This window comes from Protopterus annectens, chromosome 1.part2 (genome assembly GCF_019279795.1).
Source record: "Protopterus annectens isolate FY-2018-M chromosome 1.part2, PAN1.0, whole genome shotgun sequence".
Taxonomy (NCBI): Eukaryota; Metazoa; Chordata; order Ceratodontiformes; family Protopteridae; genus Protopterus; species Protopterus annectens.
Window position 1 is genome coordinate 859,562,882 of NC_056727.1, and position 22,527 is coordinate 859,585,408.

Below are 22,527 nucleotides of genomic sequence, written 5' to 3' on the forward strand. Positions count from 1 at the left end.
GTTTTTACCAAAGGGGATGACAATGCACTTTTTAGCATTGAGCTTCAGGCCATGGCTTTAACACCAGGCATCTGTCTCAGTGAGGCCCTTTTGCAGGATGTCTGCATCGTTAGGAGTTTCGATTATGGCTCCTAGTTTGCAGTCATCTGTGAACTTCATTAGCCAAAGACCTTCTGTGTTAGCCTGTACTTCAGAGAAGTAGATACCAAACAGGAGAGGACCCAGGACCGAACCCTGTGGTACTCCACTTGTCACTGGTCTGAATTCAGATTTGGAGTCTGCTACTTTCACAGTATGGGTTCTGTCAGTGAGCCAGTTGGCAACCCATCTTGTGACATAGGGAGTTATACCTAGTTTAGTGAGTTTATCTATAATTCCAGTGTAGGGGATGGTGTTGAAAGCCTTGACAAGATCTAGATAGGCTGTATGAACCACCTTACCCTTGTCTACAGCTTTGGTGACTGCTTCAAAGAAGTCTATCAGGTTTAGGAGACATGATCTGCCTTTTACAAACCCGAACTGGGTGGGATCCAGAGTTTGGAGATTACCAATGTCTATGTTTATAAGTTCCATGATGATACGTTCCATGGTCTTGCAGACCAGGCTCGTCAGGCTAATGGGGCGGTAGATCCCAAGGTCCGTGGTGGCTCCCCCCTTGTGGAGTGTAATAACCGTTGCTGTGCGCCATTCAGCAGGCACAAAGCCTGAGGTGAGGCTATGATTAAACAGGGTGCCAGTTCGTTCTGTAGTTCATGTAGAACACAGCCTGGGATGTTGTCTGGTCCCATGGATGCTGTGTTCTTGGCTTTGGAAAGTGTGTTTTTTACCTGTGCAGCCGTGATTACAGGAACTTTGCATTCTTCCGGTAGAGAGATGGGCTCTTTACGGGGTGAGAGGGGGGCACTGAACCTATCTGCCAGGATGTTGGCAATATCAGTTGGGTCTATTTAGTGCCATTGTGCTGTAACTCATAGCAGATCTGAGTGTTGCCATTGAGATTCTCGACATAGCTGTAGAATGCTTTGTGGTTGTCTTTAGAATTAGTGGGATTTTATTTTCGTAACTAGCTTTGGAGGATTTTATCAGGGATCGCAGCTTCTTACTGAGGCTGACCAGGGAGCTCCTCCACTCATGGGATTTTACCCTCTTTTGCAAGAGTTTCTTCCTTCTGTTGTACAGTTTGTTTGTGGCAGGGGACCACCAGATTGGCTTCCTTTTTTGGAGGATAGTGTCTTGGGTCTGTTTGGGATAGCACGATCCATGCACTCATGTAAGTGCTTATAAAGTGCAATTGTGTAGGATTCAGTAGTCATAACTGTATTGCCCATCTGCATTGGTGTCATGAAGTTCACCACTTCTGTCTTAAGAAGCATGAAGTTGGCTTTGGAGAAATTTTTTACCATGGTTTCCTTAATGGGGGGTGGAGGCAGGATGTGGATATCTAGGGTAATTAGCTTATGGTTGGATCAGACCAATGAGGCGTTGACTTCAGGTGTGGAACACCAGTCACTCATATTGGTAATGACTAGATCTAGGATATTGTTGCCCCTGGTGGGGGTGTGGATAAGTTGATCCAGGGCATTGGAGTTTATGAATTCCAGAAAGCGTTGAGCGAAGGAGTTGGTACACGAGTAGTTTTCCCAGTTAATGGTGAGGTAGTTGAAATCGCCCATTATTAGGGTGTTTGGTTGAACCCTAATACTTTCCAGTACATCAAGAAAAGAGGAGTGGGAATCCTGGGGCATGGTGGGTGATCTGTAGCAAGCTACAATTTGGATTGCAGTTTTGCCCAGAGTTAGTTGCACTTGGATAACCTCGGCTGCATTATGCTGAGCAACTAGCCTGGAGGTGTGGATATCCTTAATGAATGTGGACACACCTCCACCTTGGTGTTCTGGTCCAGGTTACATGGCCGAAAAGTGTGATATGAGTTATAGCCTGGTAGTGCAGGGGTGCTCTCTGGAGCCTTGAACCAGGTCTCAGTCACTGCACAGATATTGATGTTCTCCATTTTAAGGAGTGCCTCGAGTGAGTGCATTTTGAGATTTAGACTTCTAGCATTGAGTAGCATCACCCTCAGTTTTTGCTTGCCTGTTCCTGTTGTGGTGGTGAATTTGTCATTTGAACCTTGCCTAAAAAAGGCACTATAGGGACGGCAAGAACCTTAGCCAGTATCCGGAATCCCAGGGGTGACAGGTGCAGCCATCTCTGGCAAAGCATCGTGGTCTGTCGACCATGTCATCCCAGGCAGACATATACTGGATCCCTTTAGAATGGCACCAGAAGCTTAGCCAATTGTTGAAGTCAATAATTTTGTCCTTGTACTGCGGCATCATTCTGGGTGATGGCAAAATGCTACTCAGGGCTAGGGTCATACCTGCCTGGGCTACAAGATCAGAGAGCTCTTCCATGTCTCTTTTCATGTAGTCTAGGGAGGCACGTCTCAGGTCATTCACACCAACATGGACAATGACAGAGTCATATTTGTACTTGTTGTGGAGTGACCTGAGTGCGTGGGTTATGTGGCGTATCCTGGCACCCAACAGGCAGCTGACAGTAACCTTCTCCTTGTTTAGCCTGGTGAGTGGGACATCAGTGTACCTGACTATAGAGTCACCTATGACTAGTGTGTTGGGTACGTTGTTTTGCCTTATTGGCTGTGGCTGAGTGGCACACTGAGTCTGCAGGCTATGTGTCATTTGGGTTGTGTTGGGGGGTGGAGGTTGCTTGCATTTCTGCTTTGCAGGTCTCTGTTGCTTGAGCAGATTATTATTGAGAGCCTCTGCAAATATTTTTGTGTTTCTATGTGTGGATTTTGGTGGTGTAGGTTTAGTGGGACTATGTGATGAGTATGGTGTGGTGCAAGTGTTTACCTTCTCCTCTTGACTGTCAAGTTCAGTCTTGATTGGAGAGAGCTTTACCTCCAATTTGGCTAGATAAGTGCATCTCTCACAGATGTGTTGGGTGGTAGGAGGAGAGGGTTGTCTGTGTACACGAGGCAATTTCTACATTGCCCCAAGATGCCCAGATTCATCAGATAGACAGGAGAGAACACTGGGAGCTGACCCTTGGACATGCCTAAATAAAAAAACTATTTTCCTCTAGATAAGTGAGGAAATTGAGTACAAGAGCTGTTTTGCTCTAAGCAAGTGAGGAAAGTTAAGTACCAAAACTGTTTTCCTCTAGGTAATGAGGAAGGTTGAGTGCTGTAGTAATTAGTAGGTCATTTAGTGCTTACAAGTTCTTAACAAGTGCTTATCATGAATAAGCAAATTCAAGTGCTAAAAGTAAGAATCTGTATCTGGACTAAACTAGTTACAGGAAAGGGGGAAACAAGTGCAAATGTGGGCTTTTAAATCAGAAAGTTGAGAGAGATGGAAAAACTGCCCAAATGGCCAATAACTACAATTTCTGGGCCAGAACCACTCCTTATGTGGTAGATAGGTTACCTAGTGCTTACCACTCCCACTGATAAGCTAGAAGGCTTCCCTCCAACACAGAAAGCTTGGGGGGGCTCAGAAGCTTACATACAGTCCTGGATACAGCAAATCTGAATCTGGACTACACTAGTTACAGGAAAGGTATTTTTTTATATATATACAGAAAAGTAGCTAAAACAGCAGTCAAAACAATTCAAATGCAGTGTAAGCTAGCACACTTGAGTATGTAGCAATGTTAGACCAAACAGTTTAAAAAAATGCAATTAAATTAAAAATGACGACAAACAATGCAGAAGGAGTCTATTAGGTAAAATGAGGTAAAGAGATGGGACTGGGGGGAGTGTCCTAGATCAAATCTACAGTGGGGACAGGCAACTGCAAAAACCTCCAAATTTAAACAACACAGGAATAGGGAGGGAGGGTATGGGAAAACCAACACCTTCAGCAGAGATTTGAAAAACCATAGAGTGAAGCAAAAATAACAGTTTGGCAAATAACTGTTTGGCAAAAAGGCAATGAAAAACTGCTCTGATTTTCTATGAGGTCTAGTTTTGTGTAGGTAGAAGAATGGTCTGGTTCATGTTGGCCTCTGAAGTGACCTTTGGAATGAAGGAAGGATTCATCCTAAGAGAAACTCTATTCTTGAAAAAGGTTATGTACGGTGGTTGAGAAGACAGAGCTTGTAATTCTGAAACTCTTCTGGCCGATTTAATAGCCACCAAAAAGGCAGTTTTCCATGGCAAATTCTTCAGCTTACAAAAATTAGCAGGTTCAAATGGTTTCTGGGTGAGACCTTGGAGTACCTAAGTAAGATCCCATAGTGGAGAAAGATCCTTGATTGGAGGCCTTAGATGAAAAACCCCTATGCCCGACAGAGTCTGGAAGAGGAAAGGATAGAGGGAAACCCAGCTCTCTTCCCAACATGGAAATGTGTGGTATCCACAAGTTACACCTTTATTCTAGAAAAACTAGCTCCTTCATGGAAAAGCAAGCTCAAAAACATAAGGACATCCATGACTGTAGCTGAAAAGGATTCAATATTCCTTTGCGAAACCCAGATGGAAAACCTTTTCCATTTGCTACAATATACTTTTTTGGTGGAGGGCTTTTGAGAGGCAAGGATAATTTCACAGGCAGGGGAAGGAAGCCTGGTCTTTAGGAAGATTACTGGAAGTGGAGAAACCAAATGGTTAGTTTGAGGGATCAAAGACTGGGGAATGTTGTTCTGACAGATGTGAAATGACATCCTGTCTGGGATCCAGTATCCATGGAGGATATTTGCTGCAAGACAGCAGAAAGGGGAACCATACCTGACAAGGCCAATGAAGGGCAACGAGGATAAGCTTGGTTTTCAACCTGCTGGCTTACAGTAGAACTTTGCTTATCAGGGGAATTGGAGGATAAGCATAAAGTCACCGAAGGGCCAGTCATGGACTAAAGTGTCCCTGGGTGACTCCCCCACAGGGAGGATCAGAGTGAAGTACCTGCTGCACTTTTTGTTTAAGGGGGAGGCATACAGACTGCAGCAAGGTTGGCCCCAATGGCTGAAAATCTTGTATGCTACTGACTGGTTCAGAAACCACTCATGAGGACTCAATATAAACATGCACAAACTGTCCTCCAGAATGTTGGATTCTCCCAGGATGTGCATTGCAATGAGAAAACAGTTTAAAGCAATTTTCCATTCCCAGACCCTCATGGCTTCTCTGCAGAGTGGGTAAGAGTGGGATCCCCCTGCTTGTTGATGTTCCATACTACTGATATGTTGTCTGTCAAGACTGCAATTTTCCCCAGAGGAAGGCAGTCCTGGAAGGCTTGCAACATAGTGAGAACTGCCTTCATCTCCAGGACATTTATGTGCAATTTGTTCTCCGTAGGGGGCCACATGCCTTGGACCATCCTTCCCTGAAAATGCCCCCTCACCCAACAGGGAGGTATCTGTGGTCACTGTGGCTGAAGGAGGGGGGAAGACAAATGGCCTGCCTAGATGAAGATTGTCTGTAAGCATCCACCATTGAAGGTGACACCTGAAAATCAGAGTAAGTTTGACCAGGGTTGATAAGGGGTGACACGGAATGGACCACTGAACTGCCAGAGTCCACTGGAGAACTCGCACGAAGAACCTGGCTCTCGCATGAAGAACCTAGCTAAGGGCACCAGAAGGATGGTGGCTGAGATGGAACCCATGGCTTTAAGAAATAGTCAAGTTGGAGGAGATGGCATGTCTAGTAAGCACTGGACCTGCCGCCTGAGAGACAATATCCTCTGTAAAAGAAGAGCAGCAACTAGCATGACCATGTTCTACTGAGACCCAATTAATTCAATGTCCTGTACTAGGACAATTTTGGATTTTGCTGTATTCACTGTGATTCCCACATGACAAAACAGGTGCAACATCACCTGAATCACCTGGAGCAGATGATGCCTTGTGGGTGCCATTAGGGGCCGATTGTCTAGGTAGGGGAACACCTAGAATCCTTGCAGAAGGAGATGCGCAACTACTGCCATTCATTTGTTGAAAAACCGGGTTGCAGAGGTGAGGCCAAAGGGCAGTGCTCTGAACTGGTAATGACTGGCCCCCAGCTGGAAGTGTTGATATCTCCTGTTATGCCTGTGTATTTTTATATGATAGTATGAGTCCTGGAGATCCACCAAGCACATCCAGTCATCCTTGTGCATAAGCAGCAGAATGGACTGCACTGTAACCATGTGGAACTTTGTCCTTTTGACAAACAGATTCAAACTGCTCAGATTCAGGATGGATCAAAGGTCCCTGGTCTTCTCTGGCACTAAAAAAAGTGTAAGTAAGTTCAGCATTCTTGTTGTTCAGTTGGGACCTGCTGAATGACTTTTTTGCCTAGAAGGTTTTGTAGTTCTAGCAGGGCACTGTCTCTCTGACTGGGTGGTACATCAGGGCGAAGCCCCCTGGTGTAGGGAAGAGGAAGGGAAAAGGGAATATGGTAATATCTGGAAATAATGTTTAACCCCCAGGCATCGTTTGTTATGTCTGTCCAGGCTTCTGGGTGTAAGGATAGTCTGCCTCCAACTGTCTCCACAGTAGGACAGTCGGGAAGTACTTCAGGAGCACTGAAAGGGGCTGTCAGAGATGGGCTCCCTGAAGCCCTGGTCCTGGGACCCCCTTTCCCTCTGGGGTGGCATCTACCATTGAATCCTCTCCCTCTGACTCTAGAAGAGGATTAATCTTGCGAATCAGGAAAGGTCCCTTGGGATTTGCAGAACCACATCTTCTTTGCACTCCAATGGCTCCTGAAAAAGATCCATGGGGGAAGAAAACTTGATCCCTACAGAAGATAGGGTCTTGCCTTCTTGTTCGCTGTGGGTAAGTGTCTCCTTAACCTATGGTCAAAACAAAGAGGAACTGTCAAAAGGTGTGTTAATGAACAATGCCTTGAAGGGGTCTGCAAACCTGCACAGTCTCATCCAGGCATGTCTCCTAAGGGCAATACCTGAACCAGCCGCTCAAGAGGTTCCTTCCACCATGTGGTAGATTAGCCTCATCGAGGAATTAGCAATAGAAACCATGGTGTTCAGCTGTGTGGAAACGTTCTTGGAGTTTTCCTCCAACAGTGACTGTATCAGAGAGGTGGAAATTTCCTTCACCAAGTCTCTTTAGAGGCACGTGAAGTGTACGAGGTAATTCAATGCCCTCAGTGAAGAAATAGCTGAGGCATATACTCGCTTCTCATGCCTGTCCAAAGCCTGAAGCTCTTTGTTTAGGGGATGGACAGTGGAGCTCCATTCAGCGAGCTCTTTCTTAGTGGCTGCCAACACCACAATGGCACCAACCGGGACACCTTTTCTCCAGAAGGGATGATCTTTGGGGGGACTAAGGTAGTTATCTGCATGCTTGGAAATTGGTTCCATGGTGTCAGGCTCCTTCCAAGCTTGGCAGGCAATGAGATCAATAAGTTGATCCACCAGTGGGGTCACGCTGGATGTAGTCTTCGTGTCCCTTCTGGTTATTAGTTTAGTCTTCGAGTCCTTGTGGTTATTAGCTTAGTCTTTGAGTCGTTTGGTTTGCACACCTTTTTTAGTTACTACAATGTAGATGGTCCCATCCTGAATGCCTCCAGGAACACTAACTCCTCAGAGGAAGGGGGATGGGAAGACCATCCACCCTTTTGTTTCAGGATTTCTAAGATATCTCCAAGGGAAATATCATTGGGTGGAGATCAGGGGGACCCTTCCCCTTTTAAGTTGGTGTCCTCTGTCAATGACTCCAAGGGGGAGTCAATGTGCTTCCTCTTGCACCAACTCTTCCAGAGCACATCATCCGTCGGGTACTGGGGGAGATTCAGAAGACAAGGGAACCCCTGCAGGCTCTCCGGGAGGGGCTGACCATGGACTGGATGGATGGGAGTAAAGCGTTGATCCACAGATGATTGGGAAGGGCCTGGCAGAGGAAGAATCATAACTTGAGGCATTGAGAAAGCCCTCTCTGCCACCTGAAATTCCAAGGATGCAGGGAGAACCTGTCCCCGCACCCCAGAGGCCAAAGCCCTTGAGAGAGAAAGAGATGAAACCATCCCAGATCTGACATCACCAGAGGGCATCAGACCTGAGCTGTCGAAGGCCGAGGCCCCCGGTGGAAGGGATAGCTCTGAGAAGGTCAGAGCCAACACCAACCCCGAGGACCCAGTGTCAACCCTGAGGATTCAGGACCTGCTCTGCTCTGACAGATTTGGAGCTGAGCTGGTCTGGGACACTGTTGAAGCTAGGGAAAGGAGTATCCCACGATCCAATGCTGGTTCACTCGGGATTACCAGGCCCTGCGTCTCTGAAGTCGAGTGGATCAGAGGAAGAGGTTGAGGTGTCGAGGTCTGAACTCTCACAGATCCAACATGGGTCAGAGAAGGCAAAATCCCTAGCTGGATATGGGCTTTGAGGAATCTCCTCATCATTTGATACATATCAGAGTGAGAGAGCTGAGAGGATTGAGAGGACAGGGAAGAATGAGTTGACTGCAACAGTGACATGCTTGGCTGGGTGATCTGAGCAGGGGAGGGGGACTTGCTCTGATGCAGAGTATGACTCGAGAGACCTATGATCCAGGCGTGTGTGACTCGGGGTGCACTCCAGAGATGAGGAGCTATGGATCCTTATATCCTCTGATAGCTCTGAATGGCTGCTCAAACCCGAGGTCAAGGGATCCAGCAGGCCGGGAGGTTTGGTCGGTGCTGACTCCCCCCAGATCTGAGGGACCTCTTGGGTCCAGAGAGAAGTGAGGGCAAGATGTATCTGATGGGGATGGATCCAAAAGTTCCTTTGTTTTTCATGGGCAGAAACAGAAGTCCCCATGGAAGCAGAGGGGAGGCCGCTTCTTTTGAGAAGGAGTCCAGACATCAGGGGAGGGAAGAAGCCCTCTCAAATTGAGCTTATTCCTTCTATCAATGAGGGCTTGGGGACTGAAGGCTGAAGAAATGTCTCACAGCATTTCCAAGTGCCCCGGACCCAAGCAATAAATGCACTTCTTGTGGACATCAGATTAGGGAATCTTATGCCCGCAAGAGGCACACCTCTTAAAACCATAGGGTTTGTCTGCCATGATGAAGAACACTCACACAAGAACACAATCTCAGACAAACCAACCGCACATTAAACTATAACTATAACTCTTTTTTTTTTTTTTTTTTTTTTTTTTGTGAAATAAGGAGAAAGAGAAAGAGAAAAGAGAAGGGGAAAGGAGAAAAACGAAAGCGTGGAAAAATGCCTAATGCCAGCGAAAAATTACAGCAACCTAATGGGAGGGGAGGTAGTATTTAAATGTAAACTATTTAACTTTAAACTATTTAGAGAAGGAAGGAAGTGTCCTAAGACAGAGAGAGATGATTCAAAATATTTTACCTAACTGGAGAGAGGCTCATAATCGCATCTGTCTGTAATGGTGACAAATGAGAACCGAGGGTTTGAAGAGGAGTGAGGCATCATGGGAGACAAAAGAGTTTGAGGCTCGGATCATATGTCTGAAAGAAATGGCTGAGATGGATCTGAGGATGGATCCAAAGACCCATTTGTGATGTATAATGAAATGAACAACATCAGATCTGTGCATTAATATGGTATAAGAAAACTCAATGACTGGGATATTTAGAAAACCTGAAATCATTCAACTGCAGAATTTTCAGTCCCAAGACCACTTAAATTAATTAAAATTCTCAGGGGAAAAAAAACTTACATAATCATCAAATAAATCTTTTCATACTAAACATTACCTTAAAAACTTTAAAAAACATACTGACATTAGACATTTACCTACAAACAATAAAAATCTGCATCCTATAATTTTTTTTCACTCGTGATGCATGCACCACAAGTGCATGGACTCAGTTACATGTGCTTATGTTTACCTACTTATAAGTAAACCACCTGTAAAGTCCACTGAAGAACACTTAGTCTGAATGAAATAGTCTCAGAAAAATGAAAAAGCTACAGAAATTCTGCATCTGCTCCTCTCTGTGGTAGCAAACTTCAAAACTGTCAGTAAATTATGAGATTTAAGTCTGAAAACAAGTACAGGTTGCCTCAATGATAGGCATCTAAATGCTATTAGTAAAACACTCAGACTGACGTGCATATAGCCATAAGCACCTGTGAAGCCCTAGTAAAGCTATATGTAAACTCCCACTACACTGTACCTTTCCAAATGTTTGCACAATTACATCCTGTCACTGTCATTTTTCTAGCCCCCATACCTGCCAGTCATCAAGCTGCTGCAATTACCCACTCATTCTCCATCGTAGGGTGAGAGCAAATGATGGCATAGCTGTCACAGAGGCAGGCATAAGGGCAGGTTTTCACTTTAAGGCCCTTTCTCTCTCCTTGAGTGGGAGATGTGTAACTTGCATCACAGTAGAAGTCACTATGCCTTTTTGTGCATGTGCATGCTTCCATACAGCTGTCAATGAAGGCTACCATGTTTACGGCTTGATGAGCTGAATGTATGACTCTGGAGTACACTGGTTAAGCATCATCATTCCTCCTCTGGGGGGTAGTTGAATATGATGGCCCACTGCAGCACTTTCCCCAAGACAGGGCAATCATTCTCCCCATGCCAACTCCAGTAGATTCCCTAGCAACTATTCAAAGTAAGTCCCTGTGTCATAGTCAGGGCTCTATCCTCTCTACACCAACAGATGTGGCAAGGACTGCCAGTCTAGCCATTTTCATAAGACAACTGTTAAAAGTTCAACAGCTTAGAAATATGAATGTAATCTATTATTTATTTATTTAGGGAAAAAAATAAAATTCTAAAGCTTTGATTGAAGTGGGGTGAGTAAGACCCTCCCAGACTCTTATTTATTATAATATATTCTTGGGTCACATAACCTTGGGGTCATTTTCAACTTTCTCTGAAATACACTATTGTGGAAGATGCACTCACTAAAACCACAGGCAATGCTATTTTCTGTTGCCTCATGCATTTCATAATTTTTTTAATTTCGAGGAAAGAAAGCAAAATCCATTATATTCTGTACCTGTTCAGAATAGCTTTCTGAGAAACATTTTTAATGAATACTGCATAGTCAATATGCCACTCTTTCCCTCATTTTCATTCTGTGTGGCTTCTGTTAATCTTCATAGAAGTGCACTTCACTTTCAAGTAATTATACCACAAGATACATATTCTGCAAATGAAATGGAAAATTGTCTGGAAAGGGATGATCTGGTTTAACAATTCTCTCCTTCCCTTTTTTCTAATAAGATCTTTATATGTCCTAAAAGATGTTGGTATTAATTAACTTAACATGCTGGTTGTTAAATGCTATCAACTCAACCTCATCTAAGGACCCTAAGGACAATTATCCCGAACTGTGTTCTGTGTTCATTCAGGCAACTAATCATTAATAGTAGGTCATCCATCAACGTAGTTATTTTATCAAGCCATCACATTGGTCTTCCTCTTTCTATATTGATCTACAGCTGTGTCAGGTAATATATATTTTCATAATTATCTTACTCATCTCATGGTATATCTGAAGTGCAAAAGTAAAAAATCTTGTCTTTTGAGTTTCCATGGAATACTTATAAATTAACAAATACCATGTTGGTCCACTAACAGAAAACACAAAGCCAATGGGATGCAGGCATGATATAATACCTTTTATTAGGCCAACATAAGTTTTGCAATTACTCAAGCTTTTGGGCTAGCTGGAGCCATAAATATGTCAGATGAAATACGTATCAATCATCAAGCTGCCACATCTGTCCACTCATTTTCCATCACGGGGTGACAACATGTGTTATTAGCTGAGAAGCTCGGATGAGACTGGAAACGGAAAACCCTCTTCTCAGAGTTCACTGCAAGCCTGTATCTCTTGCCAAAAGAAGCTAAAACTGTTTTAATTCAAAATAATTCATATATCAATTACATATTACAAATACAGAAGGACATGGCCTAAATGAATGTATTCCCCTGAGACCTAAACTTAAAATGAGGCCTCTTCCCAGATAAAGTCATAGGTTTATGTATATGTGTTTTTATATATGAAACTTTGATATATGAATTATTTATTTGTTTTTTGCAGGTTAGGAATTGGTTATTAAAATATATTATTCATTGATATATAATATTTACATATTTATATGTATTTAGGAAGGAATATTGTATTTTTTTCATCGTAATTTTTATCATTGTCTTGTATAAATATTGTCTTTTACATCTAGTTAGTTAGAATATAATTCATGTTAGTATAGCTTTAAAGGATTTGCTTTAGTGATGCTTAGTCATATGACTTCAGACATGTGATATGCAGTGAGTATATAGGTGTGTCTGTTTTAAGTGCTTTGTTACACCTGAAGAAGCTAGATTGTGAAAGCGCTTGTGTTTTGCACTCAGTAAAGGCCTATCCTGGATTTTACAGCTGTCTGCGTCTCTGTTTTATTTTACATTATTTGTCTACAGTTCTTTGGAGACGTTTCAGTGGGTGTTCTCTTTTTGGCAGGTTGTTTTTTGTTCTTTAGTCTGTTTTAATTCACAGTTTAATTTGAACTTAAAGCAATAGGTTTGAAAAGGGAAAATTAAGTGCTGAGCCGACATGTTTATTACCTATAGTCCAAATGCACAGACAGTAATATAAATATACTATATAATGTAGTACATGAAGTGCCATGGTTAAAAAAACAGTCAAATTACATCCTGGTTAGCACTGCCAAAGAGTGAGACCCAACCTTAGCAACGCTTAGTAAGGTGCTTAACAATTATTACACAGCCTCTATGCACTATGGTTGGATATGCAATAAAAACAGAAAGCACTGACCAATAAACAACAGCAGCAGCAGGACAAGAAATGGCTTTGTTTCATTTTCTGTTTCTGCCTGCTGTCTGTAAAGTACACAAAGTACTTTGGTTACAGTTGCTTCCCTTACACTAGGAATATGTAAGAATGTCAACTACTTTGCCACTGTTTTGCTGGCTTTCAAAGCTGGCACAACACACTATATGTTTTAAACCTTACTTTTGACTAATTTGTAGTACACTGTGAAGATAAATCTACATGCACAAGAAAGAATTAAGATTGTATCTGTAATGGTAGCTACGTATTATGTGATTTCAGCATGGATGCCAAAATTCACTTCTTGAGTTTCACTCTCAAGATAAATTGTTTGGCATCCATGTCTCAAACACATAATAAGTGAGTTATGATCAGCCACCCAATCCTAATCCTATAAATTTATTAATAAAAATGCTTCATTCCTACATCCCCCCTTACCGAATGTAGTTGCCCAGTGAGGTGCATATATATTCAATACCACAAAAGGATGGGAAAGGAAGGTTACTATTGTTTATCCCTGTGGGCACATAGTATCCTCATACTACACTATTTTAGGCAGTAGTTTGGAGCATATTTTTACATTTTCCAGGCTTATCTGTTCACCTTCTTGGGTTTAAACAGCTCTTTTGCCTTCATGGTTAAGTGGTAAAAGAGAATACAGACAAGGACCTATATTCTAATGTGAAGATGAGTCTTGCCCCAAATAAAGGGACTTTGTTGGCTTCTAATAGGATAGGGTCCTATACTGATTAGAAAACTCAAAGCCACATCATTCATGGCCTCAATGGGTCAGTGACGGTGAGTTTTGGTATTGTTTTGCAATGAGTCATGGAATTAAATGAACTCTGGAAATTCATGTTAGACTCCCCCCTGTCATATGAGGAAGAATGAGGAAATTCATATAGGAATCTTCCCTTTCAGTGAAGAAAAATTGTATCTATCATTATTCTACCATTGTACTGCTGAGCTGATCCAAACAAGGATGGGAGGACTGTACTCTAGTATATGGAAACATTGCTGAGTTCCATAGTGCCCCTCTTCTGGGGGAACCTGTCCATATAGGATTCACAAATATTTATCTATAAAAGAGAGGCTGAGTTGTGGCTGAGGGGTCCACTAGCACAGTCATTTGCCTTGGTATAAGCACTGCTGTGAAGGTGATGTTTGTATTTGTGGCTCACTGCTAGAACTACACTGTCTCTCTAAACAGAAGATACAATAGCTTACTTCTTTTTTTCACTAATGCTCCACACCATAGGCTGGACATTTGACCAGGGTAGGAAAGGCTCTGATCTTTATTTCTCTTCTAGACTTTTGAGGGTGAGAATTACTGCACTTGACTGAAGCTGGTTTATGTGAAACATCTGCATGGCTCCACTTCCTTAAGAAATTGATGTTCCATCAGCAAAGTATCTATTAGCAGGAATTGTAATGAGCTGTACTGCAGGAATGGCAGGCCTACACTCAGATTGCTTGGAATGGCCCACCATTCTAACCAATGCAAAACCATGACACAAACAACTTATTGTATATTGCAGTATCATGACCACTCCGATATTCAACAGGTATATTAAAGCCTAAGATAGGGCCATATGCCGCATCAACACAAAGTGATGACTTCTTGGGCCATCTTCACAGACAGTTCTGCCCTGATGAAGGCTATGCTGTGAAGCAAAACCACAGAGGACTCTTCCCAGTTTGTACAAAGGTATTACCCCAAAAGGGTTATTACTAGGGATTCCCCAATCGGACCTACAGGAATTAATCATCTCGGCAGGAGAATACATTAAGTTATTTCTCTTGCAAGGCTACTGTCACCGGAGTTAGCTGCATGGAAAATTCCCCAGATCCAGAGAAGATCAAATAGCAGCATCATGAACTAATTTTATTGTCTATCAACAGCAAACTAAAGGAACTTCCTGTCACCCTATACGATGATGTGCAAAAATGCTATCAGCCATGCCAGGAGACACCATCCAAATGTACTGCTGCAGCAGCAGCATTATGTCTCCCGGGTTTGATATGCCATACATGCTTGTTGAAGTAACCCCATTTGGGGTTAAGGAAAAGAAGAAGAAGAGGATCTGCTTCCCCTTTAACAGTAGAATATTAGCCCACTCAAGGCGGTCTTAAGAGCTGACAGTCGTTGAGGAGACCTCTTTTTTATGGAGGCCCTTAAAGCACCAAGACATGACCATTCATGACCAAGTCTAGAAACCTGTGGTCCATGGTATTGCTTCTCAAAGCCAGGGCAAACTCAGTGAACTGTCACCCCACCAGTAGTCTTACTTGGTAGTCCAGAGTATAACTGAATTAGTGGGTTCATCTCTTTAAAAATTCAATAAAACTGCCTGGTGCTTTGCTTTTTCATTTTGGTGAACTGAAGGGCCTAGAAGATGACATGGACAAGCCTGGTGACGTCATAAAGATAACTACCTGACTTTTCTTTTGGAGGTCCTGAAGCAGTCTTAGGAACACTGACTAACGCAGAAATGACTGAAATAACTGGCATCTTAAATAACCTGCCTGGCTGACATCACCCTAAAGTAGGACAGCCTAACTAATACTAGACTGTGCTGACACATATCCGATACTGCATCTCTAGTCATAATCTCACCACAGTCAAAATTATGATGGGCTAAAGAGAAAATATTGCAGATGCTGTAAAAGACTTCTGCAGACCCATTTTTATCCCAGATTCTGGCAGATCTGCCAAGTTTCCAATGCCTATTCAGAACGGTGCTTAACAAAGTTGACTTTTTCCTGAACTCTAAACATAATCACAGTGTTCCATGCAGTACAGCTGTTTTATATTAAAAGAACAGAAAGTTACACTCTTGTTTGGTACATGGTACCCTTATTCCTTCTTTCACTCACAGTTAAAGCATTCTTATTCCTTCTCTCATTGTTCCTCTCAATGTTTTGAGTGGGTCATAATACTTGTTAAATTGGGCATAGACAAAAAATGACATTATAGTCGTTCTATATTCTGGCAAGTATAATGGCATTAATTGATCTTGGAATCAGTCAGCTAAAACTTATTTAAAGGAAAATAAAAGGGTGGGGTACTGCTCAATGGATTTCATTACACGGTCAGCAGAATTTGACCTATTACAATTGGTGATAGTGGAAAAGGCAGTAAAACAGAGTGCACATTTTTTCATTTGAAATTTACATATAATGAAGTAACCTCAAAAGAGTATTATTAAGTAAGGCAAATGCAACAATTGTTATACAGCTCACTTTGTTTCATCAGATTTTAGTATGGACTGCAAGTCTGTTCTAAAACACCTATTTTAGGAGTTTACCAGGTGGCATAGTCTGTGAGCATCAAGCTCATTTTTGGTTCCCAGTAATGAGAAATTCATTGTCTGTACACAAGAACGTTATTGATTCTTTCCATACAAGAAAATATTTATAGTGTATTTATCTTTGGTTGGACACTCCTGCAAATAGTTCTAGTTATTTCTGTAATTTTTATCTTCCTTTCCTTTTACCCAAGAGCTGCTATTTGTAATTCAACAAATAAGTCTAGTTTTGGAAAATGTTCAGACTGGAATACTGCAACAGATACAACTTTATCAGAATATTAGATCCATATCCTACCAGTCTGTTGGTAAGTTATTTGTTTTTGCTTTATGAGAAGGTCTTGAATTATACCCATACTTGCCGTCCTCCAGTTATTATTCTAGCATTTACTGTTGTGATGGATACAAGGTATCTGCTAGACCATCTGAACCATATGAACAACAAAAATATAGCCAAGACTGCAAAAATATTGCCTAATTTATTGACTTGACAAGTGTTATCACTATACAGATTTATATTCTGCTCAGGTGCCTTGCTTTGTGGACATGTTTCTCTACCATGCATGCCAGCAAATGCCATATTGATATGCAATCATCTTTTCCCTCAAGATGGTCCAGAATTTTCAACTGCTATCCAAGGCAGGATTATTCTGTGAAAGTAACTATAACATCAGCAACTGTCAGTATTTTCATATGTTTTCTTATATACATTTTCAATACAATATTAATTGGTTGTAAAACTGTGTTACTCTCTGAACTTACACAATCCTTATCTTTTTTAATTTATTCCAAACATATAAACTGTAATCTTCCTTACCCCTGTCTTAGACACCATATCTATTGTCTGCTTGTCACATATATTGCAAATGAACTGTTTGTATACTAAATGTTTTATACTTGAAATTTAACATCATGTATAACGTAATCACAGAAAAAATACCTCTTATCTTTGCATAGTGTCACTAGACAATTAATTACTTGCTTTTATCTAGATGTCTTAACTATCTATGTAGTGTATCTTTATAAAATAATTGTTTTGCCATGAGTATCTTAAATGTATCTGCTGGTGTTTTTCTCTCCAGGCCTCCATTGACAAAGGGCTTTGCCCCATCAGACTTTCCTGATAAGCAAAGACAAATAAATAAATAAAAACACAGACAAATTAAATAAATAAATAAATAGAAAAACATGGTCAGTAATGGATAAATAAAAAAAGTAAAAAATAAATAACTTCAGTTTACTCGTCATAGTGTTACTGCTCCTAGTATCAGCCACAGAGCTCGCAAGTTTCCCTTTTAATTTCCTTTCTCCAAAGAATGGCTTTAGGATCTTCATATTAGAAATTTTACACTGTACAAAGATGTTCGCTCTGCATTTGTTGTAATCCCTTCCTAAATACAAACATTCTGTGTGGAATAAGTACTTAATCTTCCTTCATCTCTTTCAAACTGTTCTTTTCTTATTCCTACAGGCTGTCACCATGTGCCCAGTTTCACCGTAAGTGTAGAATTGCTCCTTCTTGATTACCATCGGTGACTGTGTGCTGTTTCCCAATGCACCCAAAACATGTGCCTTTGCTACTTTCAGTACTTTTGCATACACAGCCATTATATTTCTGTTCTTGGAACATCTAAGCATGCCATTGCTGTCAGTCTTAGCTACAGAGGTTTGGCAGAAAGTTTTGAATATCACAGAAGCCACACAACAACATTTAATGATGTATTTTATGTTCCTCTTTAAAAAAATCCTACTGCACCCTTCCTGACTGATGTTACCACTATCATTACTTCTGACATTCCTAATGAATTTCCTGCATCTGCTAAAGGGCTGTCTGCCATCCACAGACTTCCAGATTTAATCCCCTTCTCAAAATCCATTAAATAGGGAATCTTGGTCACACTATTATGTCGCTCTGCTTATGTCCCACATCTCACATTTCAGCTTTTCTTGATAGCCTATTGAGATTCATTGCTGATCCCTTTTCTTAATATATTAAAAGATGATAATCGTGTTATTCAGTCATTTGAAACCCTGGCATATAATCTAAATGGTGCATTATCTTAACATATCAAGATATGTGTGGTGGTGTTAGAAAATGTGAAATCACTCTTGTATAATGGTGAATCATGTCACTTAGCACATATGTTGCCTGGGAAGAAAAGTGTGGCATGAAAACTTGCACTTTTAACAAATATATACATGACTTTATATTCTTTATTTCATAATCATTCAGTCAGTAGTTGGTTAAAAAGTTAACAGAACAGGAGGTTTGGCCAAACAAAATAAATATTGGGAGATAATAGTGATATTGTCCTTGCTGTCTAGTATCTGTTAAACATTAACAGAAGAACAGGGTTTTGCAGCATGAAAGATTTAAGAAGTATAGGGGGAAACTTGAGACCAGGGACATTTTAATATTACCTTAAGCTACTTACAAACTTAATAGAACAACAGGTTTGGGAACAATAAAGACCCGGAACACCTTAATATTACCATAAGCCACTTACAAAGTTAATAGAAAAATGGGTTTAGGAACAATATAAAAAGGATTTGAACCCTACACCCCTGACGCAGCACACGGCTCATTAACAAGTCAGCACTTTAAGCCCCAGCTCTAACTGAGGACTAAATACAAGAGCAAGTCTTACATCAGGATGCATTTCCTAAACAATTAAAAGTATGAAATTCTAACATCTGGTATCTGGTATTATTGATTAAATTATAATGGACCATGAGTCACAAGGGACATGGCATGTATATGAGGCAAAATCAGGGATGTTCTGCAAAGATAGGAAGAGTTAAGAGGCAGAGGGGTGTCCATATGGGGAGAGGGCTGACATAACTCTAAACAGATGTGATGAAGACTTATGGGCAAATCCAGCAGGAACACTAGATGTCACCAAAGAGAATTTTTAATTACTACTTTAGTCACTTAAAAACTCTAACGTCTGGCAATACTGACTGAAGGTAATTATCCATGACTTATGAAAGGCAAGAAAAAAAGTAAGACTACATTAGAGAAATTCTATAAATTCAAGGATAGATAAGATGTATGCGTGTGTGTGTGTGTGTGTGTGTGTGTGTGTGTGTGTGTGTGTGTGTGTGTGTGTGTGTGTGTGTGTGTGTGTTTGTGTTTGAATGTGCACATGTGAGTGGGAGATTGAGTGATGGAATGCCTGTGTTAATGAGATACATGGGCCACCCAAAGGTGATTACCTCAGGAAAGGCTAATTAGCACTAGTGGTAACACCAAATGTTTCAAAACATGCACATTTTCTAATTGTGGCTAATATGTCTCTAAATCACATTTCCCACAGTCATGAAAACTGCTTCTTTTGGCTACAGCAGTTTTCATGAGTGTAAAGTGAGCTTCATGAATCCTGATCATTATTTCTGAGAGTGGAAGGAGGCATACTTGTGACGGAACAGACTGAAGGTAGTAGAGTGGAGGTTCATCCCACAAGAAAGGCAAAGGAAATCAAAATACTTCTCTCTCCCTTCCTACACCTAGGAAAGTTTTTTTCTGAAAAATCTACTGCTCAGACTTCTCTAGATAAATGTTTCTTCCTGTTTCAGGACTTGCTAAAAGATTTACATGCCTTAAGGACAAGACAAGCATCTTCTTTAAAAAGAAAATGGTAATCTTCTTTTAAAGGACAACCGTACCCACAGACTCAAAAAAACATGTTTATTTCATCATGGTTTGGTGTTTTTCACATTTTAACACCACCCTGGGACTATTTAGAGCTTTTTAGATATTTTTATATGCAATTTCTGACTCTGACCTCATGAGGTCTGGCATCTTGAAATTATTCTGACTGTTTAGTCTGCCTCTAAGTATTCCAGAATGCATTGTTTGTCTCCAAAAAATTGTATCAGATCTGCCATGTTTTCCCTAAAGCTCCTGTCAGTGCACTAATTTTACAGGCATTCACTGCTGTGTTATAGTCACCTACTTTTGGTTAAAATTTTATCATTTTTCTATGACTACTTCAGACACAAGCAGTGCAAATGCTACAGAACAGAACTGAAAAGTGCATTTTATTGCTCTTTCTTCTTAGAAATGCTAACTTGATTTCTTTTGTGAAGGCTGAAATCTAGTTCTTCAAGGAATCCACCCCTCCTTCACACCTACCTTCCCTAGCTGTCAAAGAGGTAAAAGTAATTTGACCCATTATCTGCATGTGATTGACAGCTCACAGCAGGTGACCAGACTAATATACTGTTTTCTTGTCAGCCTTTCCTTCCTTACAGTGGGAGAATTTTTTTGTTGAACTCCTCCTGTCAAATTTAGAACCAAGCTCCATAGCACTGGGAATAATCACTGTTTTGCAAAGCATCAAACTCCTACTTATTTTTCCTTCCTGTTTGGTTAAATAGCTAACAAATGATGCACTATAAACACAAAATATTTCACGGACTTACATAACAGCACCCACATGTTTTTTTTTAAGTGGTAATTTAAGAAAATTATGGTATTGCATACTTCTTGTAATCTGATGTAGTGTTGTCAATTAATTGTGACAGACGTCTGCTTCTTATGTAAAAACATGCAATTAATGTCTATGCATGGTCATTGCAAATTTATGCTCTTAGTTTTTGCAGCTGTTACTGTGCTTCTACCTGTACTTTGTCACGTTTCGGTGGGGCTCTTCAGAAAAGTTAGATTATAGTTTGACATTTTTGCTAGGTTACGAGTGGGCTGGGAAAGGCAGCTCTGACATCACAATGTGGGAGGTCCACTGGCTCTTCTATACAGCATGCAAATCAGGTAGGGATTACATCACTTTAGGGGAGGAAACGTCCCGCTAGCTAGAGCAAGAGCTCTGGCAGATGTGAACTCATCATTTCAGAGCCAGCTAGAGGTTTTTCAACTTGTTTTTCAAAGTGAAAGTAAAACAGTACAGAAAGATAGGAAGCCTAACGGGAAAAGAGTTGAGTGGATACGTTTTTAAAGCTGCATGGGTGATTTTTCGAGGCTGTATCAATGAACAAGGACTAAAAGAGACAGCAGGTTGAGCAATCTGCTTTAATATCCCATTGTCCTTTATGAAGGAAAATGTTTCGGATGTGGAAGGCTTGGATTATGCCTCTCAAATTCCCACTCTTTCAGACTATGAGTCAGATGTGGAAGATACCCTTTTCTCCGACTCCCCCAGTAAAGAAATTTCCTTAGATGAAGCCATTTCCGAAAAGAGGAATTTTTTCATGTGGGGAAAAGAAGGAGATTTCTGGCACTGATAAAAGGTATTCTGATCTTCTTTACATGAATATTTACCTCTTGTCATTCCTCCTCTGCTTACCCCTTTAGAGGATTCATTTACTTCAGCTACTTTTTCTCCTTATTCACATCCTCCTGCTCCAAAAAGACATGATAGATTCTATAGGGTTAAGGACTCAGACAAATGTTTATGTAAAAATCCTACTACTGACCCTGCCATCAACTCACATGATTTAGGGAAAAGAACTACACTGGTTCCTGCACCAAACTGCCTCCCTAATGACAGATGGAACAGAGTACTAAACAGAATATTTTAAAAATGTAAATACATCTGTTACTCTGTTGTTTAGGACTATTAACTGACAACACATGATTACATTTCGTTTCACCATGATGGATAGCATTGGTCAGAAAAGGCTGATATTCCCAATCAAGATGAGATCTAATTTACTAGAGATGCTCCATTCTTCTTCACAAGTAGCTAAACATGCTATTAAATGTGGGTATGATACCACAGATGCAGCATCTGCAGCTGCAACTACTAGTTCTGTCATTAGTAGGCATGCTTGGCTAAGGCTCAAGCCCCTTTCTGAAGTTGTTAAGGTGCAATTATCAATGCATCTCTTGAAAGAGATTTCTTGTTTGCTAGACACTCTGCTGATGTCTTTAAAAGGATGGAAAAGAGTGTTAAAGTCATGGAAGTTTTAAAGTATCCTTTTCCTTTCTCCAGTCCCTAAATATGACAAGAAGTACCCTTCAAAACCAGTTCCTACATAGCTTCAAAAAGCAGAGTTAAACTAAACATAACAAAAATAAAGTAAAAGTCAGTTGAAAAAGAAATGGAAGGGAGATTTGAAGACTAACCAGTCTGGTTTCCAAAGTTCCAAAAGTAATAGAAAGCAGCCCCAACTACTATTGTCCCATTTCCCTTTCACTCTCCTTCTTCACCTCTGCCTTCTTTCTTCTTCCCAGAACAGCAAGCAAACTTCCTCTTTCCCTGGTAATATAGGAAACAATCACTTCCAATTCTTGTGTTTTGAACATAATAAGAAAAGGTTACATGCTTAAATGGAATTCCAAACCAATCCCCTCAGACATTCCAAAGATTCTAAAAGATCAAGAAAGTACAGTTGTGTAAGTCAACTTACCATAACAGTAAATGTTCAAATGATCACTGCTGCAGTAGCCTAAGGCATATGAGTTACATGCTGCCAAGGATATAAGAGACAACCAGCTTTCAAAGCTTAAGGACATCTTCCACTAGC